This window comes from Oncorhynchus gorbuscha, unplaced genomic scaffold (assembly GCF_021184085.1).
Source record: "Oncorhynchus gorbuscha isolate QuinsamMale2020 ecotype Even-year unplaced genomic scaffold, OgorEven_v1.0 Un_scaffold_1196, whole genome shotgun sequence".
NCBI lineage: Eukaryota > Metazoa > Chordata > Actinopteri > Salmoniformes > Salmonidae > Oncorhynchus > Oncorhynchus gorbuscha.
Genome location: NW_025746047.1, coordinates 62576 through 76948, shown reverse-complemented (window position 1 = coordinate 76948; position 14373 = coordinate 62576).

Below are 14373 nucleotides of genomic sequence, written 5' to 3'. Positions count from 1 at the left end.
GCTACTGCAGTGCATAACATGTGGTGAGTAGTTGAAAAATACAATAGTTGAACAGTTTTGAACAAATTATTTTATTCCAAAATGAAGGAGAAGCGAGAGAGTCATTTATTTTCCACTTTCAGTTTCACACCCCCAGTTTTATTGTCCTTATGGTTGCTATCTATGAAGCAGGAATGTCTGGGAGGGTGTGTGTGTGTGTGTGTGTGTGTGTGTGTGTGTGTGTGTGTGTGTGTGTGTGTGTGTGTGTGTGTGTGTGTGTGTGTGTGTGTGTGTGTGTGTGTGTGTGTGTGTGTGTGTGTGTGTGTGTGTGTGTGTGTGTGTGTGTGTGTGTGTGTGTGTGTGTGTGTGTGTGTGTGTGTTAGAAACAAGGTTCCTTGGCATTGTGTCCATTTCAAGTTTTCAACAACAATAAAACAGCCATCTAAATAATGTTTCTCAGCCTAACACACTGCCTAACACACTGCCTAACACACTGCCTAACACACTGCCTAACACACTGCCTAACACACTGCCTAACACACAGCCCAACACACTGCCTAACACACTGCCTAACACACTGCCTAACACACAGCCCAACACACTGCCTAACACACTGCCTAGCACACTGCCTAGCACACTGCCTAACACACAGCCTAACACACTGCCTAACACACTGTTGAGTTTCCTCTGCTAGGAGATATTCAATGTACAACAGTAGTATTCTGTAACAAGCAATACGTGTTAAATATGTGTCACAGTCAATCATGACATCCTCTTTATGAAAGGCCTTTACCTTTGTGGTCCTTCTGTAGCTCAGTTGGTAGAGCATGGCGCTTGTAACGCCAGGGTAGTGGGTTCGATCCCCGGGACCACCCATACATAGAATGTATGCACACATGACTGTAAGTCGCTTTGGATAAAAGCGTCTGCTAAATGGCATTTATTATTATTATTTATTACTAAACAGTTTCTGCCCATCTTATTCATTAATTAGTGGGCATACCCAGGATTTACATGCCGGACGGATGATCTACCCATGGAGGGAAAACTTACAGAGCTTTGATGGAGCAGGCAAGCGTCTTTGTGATGGTGAATTGGAAACGGATAATGGTCAGGGCTAACCGGACCCTTTATCTGTAAGAAATAGTTTTAAAAATGTTGAATTATAACGTGTGTTAAAATGTACTAAATATTTTTAATGAAATAAATGGTTTTAAAAATGTATCTCACCATTTAACGAAAGGGGAAGCTGTCTTTTATAGTCTTTCCTACAATGTTATGTTATAAACATGACTGGTTATTAAAGTTTGTAATGATGTACAACTGTAGGCCTCCAACGTTTTTACATAAAACACTCGTGATGCATGTTTAAATATTAACATATTATATAATAATAATAATTAACATATTATATATAATATAAACATTGATATCTCTAATCAGTGCCCCCACCCCGGGGTTAAACATTGATATCTCTAATCAGCGCCCGGTGCCCCCACCCCGGGGTTAAACATTGATATCTCTAATCAGCGCCCGATGCCCCCACCCCGGGGTTAAACATTGATATCTCTAATCAGCGCCCGATGCCCCCACCCCAGGGTTAAACATTGATATCTCTAATCAGTGCCCCCACCCCGGGGTTAAACATTGATATCTCTAATCAGCGCCCGATGCCCCCACCCCGGTTGTAGACAAAATGTCTCGACATCCCCTCCTGTTGTTTGAATTCACTGCCTTTGTTCTCTACACCAAATATACAGGATGTTGCATACATGATATCTCCCGGGAAAATGCCACCACGGCCCTGTAAACACATTCCTTACATTCTCTAGTTAGGGACACGAACGCGGAGCGAGTCTAGTGGAGCATATACTTTAACACTATATTAGCACAGCTTTAGCACAGGCCAACAGCCCCGACTATATAGTGGCCAGGACAGATTAAAAAGATAGTCTGGGAATCCCTCCTAACGGATATTTCTGAAGGCTACTGGATATAAGTGATTGGGGAAGAGACTGTTAGACGGGGATTCTCAGAACCTTCGCCCTGTGCGACTGTTAGACGGGGATTCTCAGAACCTTCTCCCTGTGCGACTGTTAGACGGGGATTCTCAGAACCTTCGCCCTGTGCGACTGTTAGACGGGGATTCTCAGAACCTTCGCCCTGTGCGACTGTTAGACGGGGATTCTCAGAACCTTCGCCCTGTGCGACTGTTAGACGGGGATTCTCAGAACCTTCGCCCCGTGCGACTGTTAGACGGGGATTCTCAGAACCTTCGCCCTGTGCGACTGTTAGACGGGAATTCTCAGAACCTTCGCCCTGTGCGACTGTTAGACGGGGATTCTCAGAACCTTCGCCCTGTGCGACTGTTAGACGGGGATTCTCAGAACCTTCGCCCTGTGCGACTGTTAGACGGGGATTCTCAGAACCTTTTCCCTGTGCGACTGTTAGACGGGGATTCTCAGAACCTTCTCCCTGTGCGACTGTTAGACGGGGATTCTCAGAACCTTCGCCCTGTTCGTTACGTAGCCCTTCACCATCACACGGCGTAAGTCCAAATAACCGCATACCCAAGAATATTTAGATAGTTAAAAAACTAAAAGTGTGCACTCTGAACGACTTCGGAAGAGCAGAAAACTATGATAATAAACTATATAAACAACTATGAAGACAGGGCTGTGTGTGCGGGAACGATGACCTATTATTTAAGTGTGGAATATATTCTCTCTCTCTCTCTCCCTCTCTCTGTGTCTCTCTCTCTCTCTGTCTCTCTCTCTCTCCCTCTCTCTGTGTCTCTCTCTCTCTCTGTGTTTCTCTCTCTCTCTCTGTGTCTCTCTCTCTCTCTCTCTCAGGCTATGAAAAAGACAAAAGATAGGACATTGAACTCCTGAGTGTTGAACTTATGCTTTTACTCTACAGCAACCCTGGTTGTTATATGACCCTGAGGGTCATCTATGAATGTTGGAGCATCTACAACTATTGAAGATGCTTTCAGGGTTTTTCAGAAATACATTTATATATATAATAATATATGCCATTTAGCAGACGCTTTTATCCAAAGCGACTTACAGTCATGTGTGCATACATTCTACGTATGGGTGGTCCCGGGGATCGAACCCACTACCCTGGCGTTACAAGCGCCATGCTCTATCAACTGAGCTACAGGACTGGTTTACAGATATGTATTATTATAAAAATAATTGTAAGGGTTTTCCTGTGGTGAAGGAGAAGCGGACCAAAATGCAGCATGGTGGTTATTCATGTTCTTTAATCAAGGAACTAGACATGAAATAACTAACAAAACAATAAATGTGCAAAAACCTAAACAGTCCGGTTTAAACACAGAGACAGGAACAATCACCCACAAAACCCAACACAAAACAGGCTACTTAAATATGGTTCCCAATCAGAGACAATGACTAACACCTGCCTCTGATTGAGAACCATATCAGGCCAAACATAGAAATAGACAAAACCTAGAAAAACAAACATAGACTACCCACCCAACTCACGCCCTGAACATACTAAATAAATACAAAAGAAAGGAAATAAAGGTCAGAACGTGACAACAACAATAAACCAACCAGCTCAATAATGTTTCTCAGACTAACACACTGTTGAGTTTCCTATTTACTAAAGAAACAACCACTAAGACAAAACACAAAGAGTTGTAATATAATCTGGAAACATGTCATTCTATACGGAAAACAGGTACATTCTGAAAGATTATGATGTCGATGTGATTTTTAATTCATCTCTCAATTCAGGATAATACTGTATATTTTATACTTTACTTCAATTGTATTAATTATCATGTCTCATACCTGGCTAATACACTACCAAGCCATGCAAACAGCTATGGAATTAACCCAGAACAGGTGTGTGTCTTTTTTGGATCAATAATTGATCAAGAATTCCCAATAGGCTTGTGTCACGTCCTGACCATAGTTTGCTTTGTATGTTTATAGGTTTTGTTTGGTCATGGTGTGATCTGAGTGGGCATTCTATATTGTATGTCTAGTTTGTCTGTTTCTGTGTTTGGCCTGATATGGTCAATCAGAGGCAGGGGTTAGTCCCAAACACACCGCCCGGGCAATGAAGGAGTGTCTTCGTAAGAAGCATTTCAAGGTCCTGGAGTGGCCTAGCCAGTCTCCAGATCTCAACCCCATAGAAAATCTTTGGAGGGAGTTTAAAGTCCATGTTGCCTAGCAACAGCCGCAAAACATCACTGCTCTAGAGGAGATCTGCATGGAGGAATGGGCCAAAATACCAGCAACAGTGTGTGAAAACCTTGTGAAGACTTACAGAAAACGTTTCACCTCTGTCATTGCAAACAAACAACAAAGTATTGAGAAACTTTTGTTATTGACCAAATACTTATTTTCCACCATAATTTGCAAATAAATTCATTAAAAATCCTACAATGTGTTTTTCTGGATTTATTTCCCCCATTTTGTCTGTCACAGTTGAAGTGTACCTATGATGAAAATTACAGGCCTCTCATCTTTTAAAGTGGGAGAACTTGCACAATTGGTGGCTGACTAAATACTTTTTTGCCCCACTGTACATCCTAGAAACCTGGTTAAACTATCATTATGACATCATGGATGAATTCTAGAATATACTATATAGCCTAGAAACCTGGTTAAACTATCATTATGACATCATTGATGTATGTCACAACAATAGAACTCAGGTTCTTGTCACGGTGTTCAAATTGCCATCAATAAAATGCAATTGTCTTCGTAGCTTATGCCTGCCTGTACCACAACCCCAAACGACACCATTGGACGTACTGCCAAATTCTCTAAAACTACGTTGGAGGTGGCTTATGGTAGAGCAATTAACATTCAATGTTCTGACAACAGCTCTGGTGGATATCCCATGCCAATTGTACGCTCCTCAAAATATGAGACATCTATGGCATTGTGTTGTGTGGCAAAACTGCACATTTCAGAGTGGCCTTATATTGTCCCCAGCACAAGGTACACCTGTGTAATGATAATGCTGTTTAATCAGATTCTTGAAATGCCACGTGGATTGATTACCTTGGAAAATGAGAAATGCTCACTAACAGGGATGTAAATATATACCATATGTTACAGGGGCAGTCAAGAAATGGAACAGCAAGGCCACAGAGCATGACATAAGTAGAGCTGTGGGAGACCACCTCAAGCCCCTGGTAGAGCAGGGGGTGGTGTTTACCACTCCACCACACCTACAGCAGGCTGGAAAAGTGGGATTGATACTGTTTGATCCATTTGTTTGTTTCAGTTTTCAGGAGTTGAATCCTTTGACATATGGTTGATTTTTACATTTTCAACAAAAAAATGTACTGGATTGGTTGTAAAGAGAAATTTACATATCATGCACTATTTTACCAGTGGCTGCATTTATACTGTTATTCATACTAAGATACTATTCATGGACCAAGATATTTTTTGTTGCCTTTGGACATGTTTATTCATTGGTTTTTGAGTCTGTTGATTGGTCGGTCATTGGTTTTGAGTCTGTTGATTGGTCGGTCATTGGTTTTTGAGTCTGTTGATTGGTCGGTCATTGGGTTCATTGGTTTTGAGTCTGTTGATTGGTTGGTCATTGGTTTTGAGTCTGTTGATTGGTCGGTCATTGGGTTCATTGGTTTTTGAGTCTGTTGATTGGTCGGTCATTGGTTTTTGAGTGTTGATTGGTCGGTCATTGGCTTCATTGGTTTTTGAGTCTGTTGATTGGTCGGTCATTGGCTTCATTGGTTTTTGAGTCTGTTGATTGGTCGGTCATTGGGTTCATTGGTTTTTGAGTCTGTTGATTGGTCGGTCATTGGGTTCATTGGTTTTGAGTCTGTTGATTGGTCGGTCATTGGGTTCATTGGTTTTTGAGTCTGTTGATTGGTCGGTCATTGGGTTCATTGGTTTTTGAGTCTGTTGATTGGTCGGTCATTGGGTTCATTGGTTTTTGAGTCTGTTGATTGGTCGGTCATTGGGTTCATTGGTTTTGAGTCTGTTGATTGGTCGGTCATTGGGTTCATTGGTTTTTGAGTCTGTTGATTGGTCGGTCATTGGTTTTGAGTCTGTTGATTGGTCGGTCATTGGGTTTTGAGTCTGTTGATTGGTCGGTCATTGGTTTTGAGTCTGTTGATTGGTCGGTCATTGGTTTTGAGTCTGTTGATTGGTCGGTCATTGGGTTCATTGGTTTTTGAGTCTGTTGATTGGTCGGTCATTGGTTTTGAGTCTGTTGATTGGTCGGTCATTGGGTTTTGAGTCTGTTGATTGGTCGGTCATTGGGTTTATTAGTTTTGAGTCTGTTGATTGGTCGGTCATTGTTTTTTGAGTGTGTTGATTGGTCGGTCATTGGGTTCATTGGTTTTTGAGTCTGTTGATTGGTCGGTCATTGGTTTTGAGTCTGTTGATTGGTCGGTCATTGGGTTTATTGGTTTTGAGTCTGTTGATTGGTCGGTCATTGGGTTCATTGGTTTTTGAGTCTGTTGATTGGTCGGTCATTGGTTTTGAGTCTGTTGATTGGTCGGTCATTGGGTTTATTGGTTTTGAGTCTGTTGATTGGTCGGTCATTGGGTTTATTGGTTTTGAGTCTGTTGATTGGTCGGTCATTGGTTTTGAGTCTGTTGATTGGTCGGTCATTGGTTTTGAGTCTGTTGATTGGTCGGTCATTGGTTTTTGAGTCTGTTGATTGGTCGGTCATTGGGTTCATTGGTTTTTGAGTCTGTTGATTGGTCGGTCATTGGGTTTATTGGTTTTGAGTCTGTTGATTGGTCGGTCATTGGTTTTTGAGTCTGTTGATTGGTCGGTCATTGGGTTTATTGGTTTTGTGTCATGCAGGTGAAAGAGGACCCAAAAGCGACTTAACAGAAACAGAGTTTATTCAAGTCCAAACAGAAAACGACAAATCCTGAATCCTTAACAGGAAATGTCCAAACAGGGAATAACAGAAATCCTCTAGTCTGTAGAGGGGAATAACAGGAGAAGCGGCCACAGACTGCAGGTCGCTTCGGGTAGGCGCAGGCCGTAGTTGACAGAGACACCTGCTCACGCGCAGCATCTGATGAAGGCAAAAACACGACAGGACAGGGCGATACACAATCACAGCACGGTGAATTCTAAACAAGGAACCGACAGGACAGGAACGGAACACAAAGGAAGAAATAGGGACTCTAATCAGGGGAAAGGATCGGGAACAGGTGTGGGAAGACTAAATGATGATTAGGGGAATAGGAACAGCTGGGAGCAGGAACGGAACGATAGAGAGAAGAGAGAGCGAGAGAGTGAGAGAGGGAGGGGGAGAGAGAGGGATAGAAAGAGGGAAAGAACCTAATAAGACCAGCAGAGGGAAACGAATAGAATGGGGAGCACAGGGACAAGACATGATAATAAATGACAAACATGACAGTACCCCCCCACTCACCGAGCGCCTCCTGGCGCACTCGAGGAGGAATCCTGGCGGCAACGGAGGAAATCATCGATGAGTGAACGGTCCAGCACGTCCCGAGACGGAACCCAACTCCTCTCCTCAGGACCGTAACCCTCCCAATCCACTAAGTATTGGTGACCCCGTCCCCGAGAACGCATGTCCATGATCTTATGTACCTTGTAAATAGGTGCGCTCGACAAGGACGGGAGGGGGGAGGGAAGACGAACGGGGTGCGAAGAAAGGGCTTAACACAGGAGACATGGAAGACAGGATGGACGCGACGAAGATGTCGCGGAAGAAGCAGTCGCACAGCGACAGGATTGACGACCTGGGAGACACGGAACGGACCAATGAACCGCGGAGTCAACTTACGAGAAGCTGTCGTAAGAGGAAGGTTGCGAGTGGAAAGCCACACTCTCTGGCCGCAACAATACCTTGGACTCTTAATCCTGCGTTTATTGGCGGCTCTCACCGTCTGTGCCCTGTAACGGCAAAGTGCAGACCTCACCCTCCTCCAGGTGCGCTCACAACGTTGGACAAACGCTTGAGCGGAGGGAACGCTGGACTCGGCAAGCTGGGATGAGAACAGAGGAGGCTGGTAACCCAGACTACTCTGAAACGGAGATAACCCGGTAGCAGACGAAGGAAGCGAATTGTGAGCGTATTCTGCCCAGGGGAGCTGTTCTGCCCAAGACGCAGGGTTTCTGAAAGAAAGGCTGCGTAGTATGCGACCAATCGTCTGATTGGCCCTCTCTGCTTGACCGTTAGACTGGGGATGAAACCCGGAAGAGAGACTGACGGACGCACCAATCAAACGACAGAACTCCTCCAAAACTGTGACGTGAATTGCGGGCCTCTGTCTGAAACGGCGTCTAACGGGAGGCCATGAATTCTGAATACATTCTCAATAATGATTTGTGCCGTCTCCTTAGCGGAAGGAAGTTTAGCGAGGGAATGAAATGTGCCGCCTTAGAGAACCTATCGACAACCGTAAGAATAACAGTCTTCCCCGCAGACAAAGGCAGACCGGTAATGAAGTCTAAGGCGATGTGAGACCATGGTCGAGAAGGAATGGGGAGCGGTCTGAGACGACCGGCAGGAGGAGAGTTACCCGACTTAGTCTGCGCGCAGTCCGAACAAGCAGCCACGAAACGGCGCGTGTCACGCTCCTGAGTCGGCCACCAAAAAAGCGCTGGCGAATAGACGCAAGAGTGCCTCGAACACCGGGATGACCAGCTAACTTGGCAGAGTGAGCCCACTGAAGAACAGCCAGACGAGTGGAAACAGGAACGAAAAGGAGGTTACTAGGACAGCGCGCGGCGACGCAGTGTGCGTGAGTGCTTGCTTAACCTGTCTTTCAATTCCCCAGACTGTTAACCCGACAACACGCCCATAAGGAAGAATCCCTCGGGATCAGTAGAAGCCACAGAAGAACTAAACAGACGGGATAAGGCATCAGGCTTGGTGTTCTTGCTACCCGGACGGTAAGAAATCACAAACTCGAAACGAGCGAAAAACAACGCCCAACGAGCTTGACGGGCATTAAGTCGTTTGGCAGAACGGATGTACTCAAGGTTCTTATGGTCTGTCCAAACGACAAAAGGAACGGTCGCCCTCCAACCACTGTCGCCATTCGCCTAGGGCTAAGCGGATGGCGAGCAGTTCACGGTTACCCACATCATAGTTGCGCTCAGATGGCGACAGGCGATGAGAAAATAAGCGCAAGGATGAACCTTATCGTCAGACTGGAAGCGCTGGGATAGAATGGCTCCCACGCCTACCTCTGAAGCGTCAACCTCGACAATGAATTGTCTAGTGACGTCAGGAGTAACGAGGATAGGAGCGGACGTAAAACGTTCTTTTAGAAGATCAAAAGCTCCCTGGGCGGAACCGACCACTTAAAACACGTCTTGACAGAAGTAAGAGCTGTGAGAGGGGCAGCAACTTGACCGAAATTACGAATGAAACGCCGATAGAAATTAGCGAAACCTAAAAAGCGCTGCAACTCGACACGTGACCTTGGAACGGGCCAATCACTGACAGCTTGACCTTAGCGGAATCCATCTGAATGCCTTCAGCGGAAATAACGGAACCGAGAAAAGTAACGGAGGAGACATGAAAAGAGCACTTCTCAGCCTTTACGTAGAGACAATTCTCTAAAAGGCGCTGTAGAACACGTCGAACGTGCTGAACATGAATCTCGAGTGACGGAGAAAAATCAGGATATCGTCAAGATAGACAAAAACAAAGATGTTCAGCATGTCTCTCAGAACATCATTAACTAATGCCTGAAAAACAGCTGGCGCATTGGCGAGACCGAACGGCAGAACCCGGTACTCAAAATGCCCTAACGGAGTGTTAAACGCCGTTTTCCACTCGTCCCCTCTCTGATGCGCACGAGATGGTAAGCGTTATGAAGGTCCAACTTAGTAAAGCACCTGGCTCCCTGCAGAATCTCGAAGGCTGATGACATAAGGGGAAGCGGATAACGATTCTTAACCGTTATGTCATTCAGCCCTCGATAATCCACGCAGGGCGCAGAGTACCGTCCTTCTTCTTAACAAAAAGAACCCCGCCCGGCCGGAGAGGAAGAAGGCACTATGGTACCGGCGTCAAGAGACACAGACAAATAATCCTCGAGAGCCTTACGTTCGGGAGCCGACAGAGAGTATAGTCTACCTCGAGGAGGAGTGGTCCCCGGAAGGAGATCAATACTACAATCATACGACCGGTGAGGAGGAAGGGAGTTGGCTCGGGACCGACTGAAGACCGTGCGCAGATCATGATATTCCTCCGGCACTCCTGTCAAATCGCCAGGTTCCTCCTGAGAAGTAGGGACAGAAGAAACGGGAGGGATGGCAGACATTAAACACTTCACATGACAAGAAACGTTCCAGGATAGGATAGAATTACTAGACCAATTAATAGAAGGATTATGACATACTAGCCAGGGATGACCCAAAACAACAGGTGTAAACGGTGAACGGAAAATCAAAAAAGAAATAGTCTCACTGTGGTTACCAGATACTGTGAGGGTTAAAGGTAGTGTCTCAAATCTGATACTGGGAAGATGACTACCATCTAAGGCGAACATGGGCGTAGGCTTCTCTAACTCTCTGAAAGGAATGTCATGTTTCCGAACCCATGCTTCGTCCATGAAACAACCCTCAGCCCCAGAGTCTATCAAGGCACTACATGTAGCACCCGAACCGGTCCAGCGTAGATGGACCGACAAAGTAGTACAGGATCTTGATGGAGAGACTTGAGTAGTTGCGCTCACCTGTAGCCCTCCGCTTACAGATGAGCTCTGGCTTTTACTGGACATGAATTAACAAAATGTCCAGCAACTCCGCAATAGAGGCACAGGCGGTTGGTGATCCTCCGTTCCCTCTCCTTAGTCGAGATGCGAATCCCTCCCAGCTGCATGGGCTCAGTCTCAAAGCCAGAGGAGGGAGATGGTTGCGATGCGGAGCAGGGAAACACCGTTGATGCGAGCTCTCTTCCACGAGCCCGGTGACGAAGATCTACCCGTCGTTCTATGCGGATGGCGAGAGCAATCAAAGAGTCCACATCTGAAGGAACCTCCCGGGAGAGAATCTCATCCTTAACCACTGCGTGGAGTCCCTCCAGAAAACGAGCGAGCAGCGCCGGCTCGTTCCACTCACTAGAGGCAGCAAGAGTGCGAAACTCAATAGAATAATCCGTTATGGACCGTTCACCTTGGCATAAGGAAGCCAGGGCCCTAGAAGCCTCCCACCAAAAACTGAACGGTCAAAAACCCGAATCATCTCCTCTTTAAAGTTCTGGAACTTGTTAGAGCAATCAGCCCTTGCCTCCCAGATAGCTGTGCCCCATTCTCGAGCCCGGCCAGTAAGGAGTGAAATGACGTAAGCAACCCGAGCTCTCTCTCTAGAGTATGTGTTGGGTTGGAGAGAGAACACAATCTCACACTGCGTGAGAAAGGAGCGGCACTCAGTGGGCTGCCCGGAGTAGCAAGGTGGGTTATTAACCCTAGGTTCTGGAGGCTCGGCAGGCCAGGAAGTAACAGGTGGCACGAGACGTAGACTCTGGAACTGTCCAGAGAGGTCGGAAACCTGAGCGGCCAGGTTCTCCACGGCATGGCGAGCAGCAGACAATTCCTGCTCGTGTCTGCCGAGCATGGCTCCTGGATCTCGACGGCAGTGTAACGAGCGTCTGAAGTCGCTGGGTCCATTCCTTGGTCGGTTCCTTCTGTCATGCAGGTGAAAGAGGACCCAAAAGCGACTTAACAGAAACAGAGTTTATTCAAGTCCAAACAGAAAACGACAAATCCTGAATCCTTAACAGGAAATGTCCAAACAGGGAATAACAGAAATCCTCTAGTCTGTAGAGGGGAATAACAGGAGAAGCGGCCACAGACTGCAGGTCGCCGGGTAGGCGCAGGCCGTAGTTGACAGAGACACCTGCTCACGCGCAGCATCTGATGAAGGCAAAAACACGACAGGACAGGGCGATACACAATCACAGCACGGTGAATTCTAAACAAGGAACCGACAGGACAGGAACACAAAGGAAGAAATAGGGACTCTAATCAGGGGAAAGGATCGGGAACAGGTGTGGGAAGACTAAATGATGATTAGGGAATAGGAACAGCTGGGAGCAGGAACGGAACGATAGAGAGAAGAGAGAGCGAGAGAGTGAGAGAGGGAGGGGAGAGAGAGGGATAGAAAGAGGGAAAGAACCTAATAAGACCAGCAGAGGGAAACGAATAGAATGGGGAGCACAGGGACAAGACATGATAATAAATGACAAACATGACATTTTGAGTCTGTTGATTGGTCGGTCATTGGTTTTGAGTCTGTTGATTGGTCGGTCATTGGTTTTGAGTCTGTTGATTGGTCGGTCATTGGGTTTGAGTCTGTTGATTGGTCGGTCATTGGGTTTATTTGTTGTACGATATGTTCAAACCGAGCATTATTTATGAAGCACATTTCAGACACAGATGCAACGCAGTGCGCTTCACAGGGAAAACTAATAAATTATATGAAAATAAAAACGGAAATATTTACACCACAACAAACATAAGAGGATTAAAAAAACTAAAGAATAACAAAAACTGAAAGACTAATGATCTAAGGAAGTGACGTTGATTAAAATAGTACGGACTGGGTGTAATATCCAATAGAAAAAAAATAAGCTTGTTTTACAACATCGTTTGTAAACAACATAATTGCAACAAAAAAAAATTCAGTTGGTAGCATAAATATTTATGATTACAACATTTTACATGAATTGTAAATATGCTGAAATATCAAAACAGAATATACACTCCTTCGCTTCGCAATAATTCACTTCATGGTGAGGCGTAATATTTGTTCCCGGCACCCCAGTGCATTTCCTATTCGGTGTAGTAACGTAACACTGCCGTAATGCATTACTGCTTAGTAACAGCACAGTAACTACTATAAACAGATGTAGATCCCAGATACTACAGCATGGAATAATAAAACATGTATCTGTTGTCAGGCTGAATGTTTGAAATATGAGGTGATTTGAGTCATGCTTCTTCAGTTGTAGGAAAAAAGACCACATTTACATTTACATTTAAGTCATTTAGCAGACGCTCTTATCCAGAGCGACTTACAAATTGGTGCATTCACCTTATGACATCCAGGGGGACAGTCACTTAACAATAGTGCATCTAAAACTTAGGGGGGGTGGGGTGAGAGGGATTACTTAACCTATCTTAGGTATTCCTTAAAGAGGTGGGGTTTCAGGTGTCTCCGGAAGGTGGTGATTGACTCCGCTGTCCTGGCGTCGTGAGGGAGTTTGTTCCACCATTGGGGGGGCCAGGGCAGCGAACAGTTTTGACTGGGCTGAGCGGGAGCTGTACTTCCTCAGTGGTAGGGAGGCGAGCAGGCCAGAGGTGGATGAACGCAGTGCCCTTGTTTGGGTGTAGGGCCTGATCAGAGCCTGGAGGTACTGAGGTGCCGTTCCCCTCACAGCTCCGTAGGCAAGCACCATGGTCTTGTAGCGGATGCGAGCTTCAACTGGAAGCCAGTGGAGAGAACGGAGGAGCGGGGTGACGTGAGAGAACTTGGGAAGGTTGAACACCAGACGGGCTGCGGCGTTCTGGATGAGTTGAAGGGGTTTAATGGCACAGGCAGGGAGCCCAGCCAACAGCGAGTTGCAGTAATCCAGACGGGAGATGACAAGTGCCTGGATTAGGACCTGCGCCGCTTCCTGTGTGAGGCAGGGTCGTACTCTGCGGATGTTGTAGAGCATGAACCTACAGGAACGGGCCACCGCCTTGATGTTAGTTGAGAACGACAGGGTGTTGTCCAGGATCACGCCAAGGTTCTTGGCGCTCTGGGAGGAGGACACAATGGAGTTGTCAACCGTGATGGCGAGATCATGGAACGGGCAGTCCTTCCCCGGGAGGAAGAGCAGCTCCGTCTTGCCGAGGTTCAGCTTGAGGTGGTGATCCGTCATCCACACTGATATGTCTGCCAGACATGCAGAGATGCGATTCGCCACCTGGTCATCAGAAGGGGAAAGGAGAAGATTAATTGTGTGTCGTCTGCATAGCAATGATAAGAGAGACCATGTGAGGTTATGACAGAGCCAAGTGACTTGGTGTATAGCGAGAATAGGAGAGGGCCAAGAACAGAGCCCTGGGGGACACCAGTGGTGAGAGCGCGTGGTGAGGAGACAGATTCTCGCCACGCCACCTGGTAGGAGCGACCTGTCAGGTAGGACGCAATCCAAGCGTGGGCCGCGCCGGAGATGCCCAACTCGGAGAGGGTGGAGAGGAGGATCTGATGGTTCACAGTATCGAAGGCAGCCGATAGATCTAGAAGGATGAGAGCAGAGGAGAGAGAGTTAGCTTTAGCAGTGCGGAGCGCCTCCGTGATACAGAGGAGAGCAGTCTCAGTTGAATGACTAGTCTTGAAACCTGACTGATTTGGATCAAGAAGGTCATTCAGAGAGAGA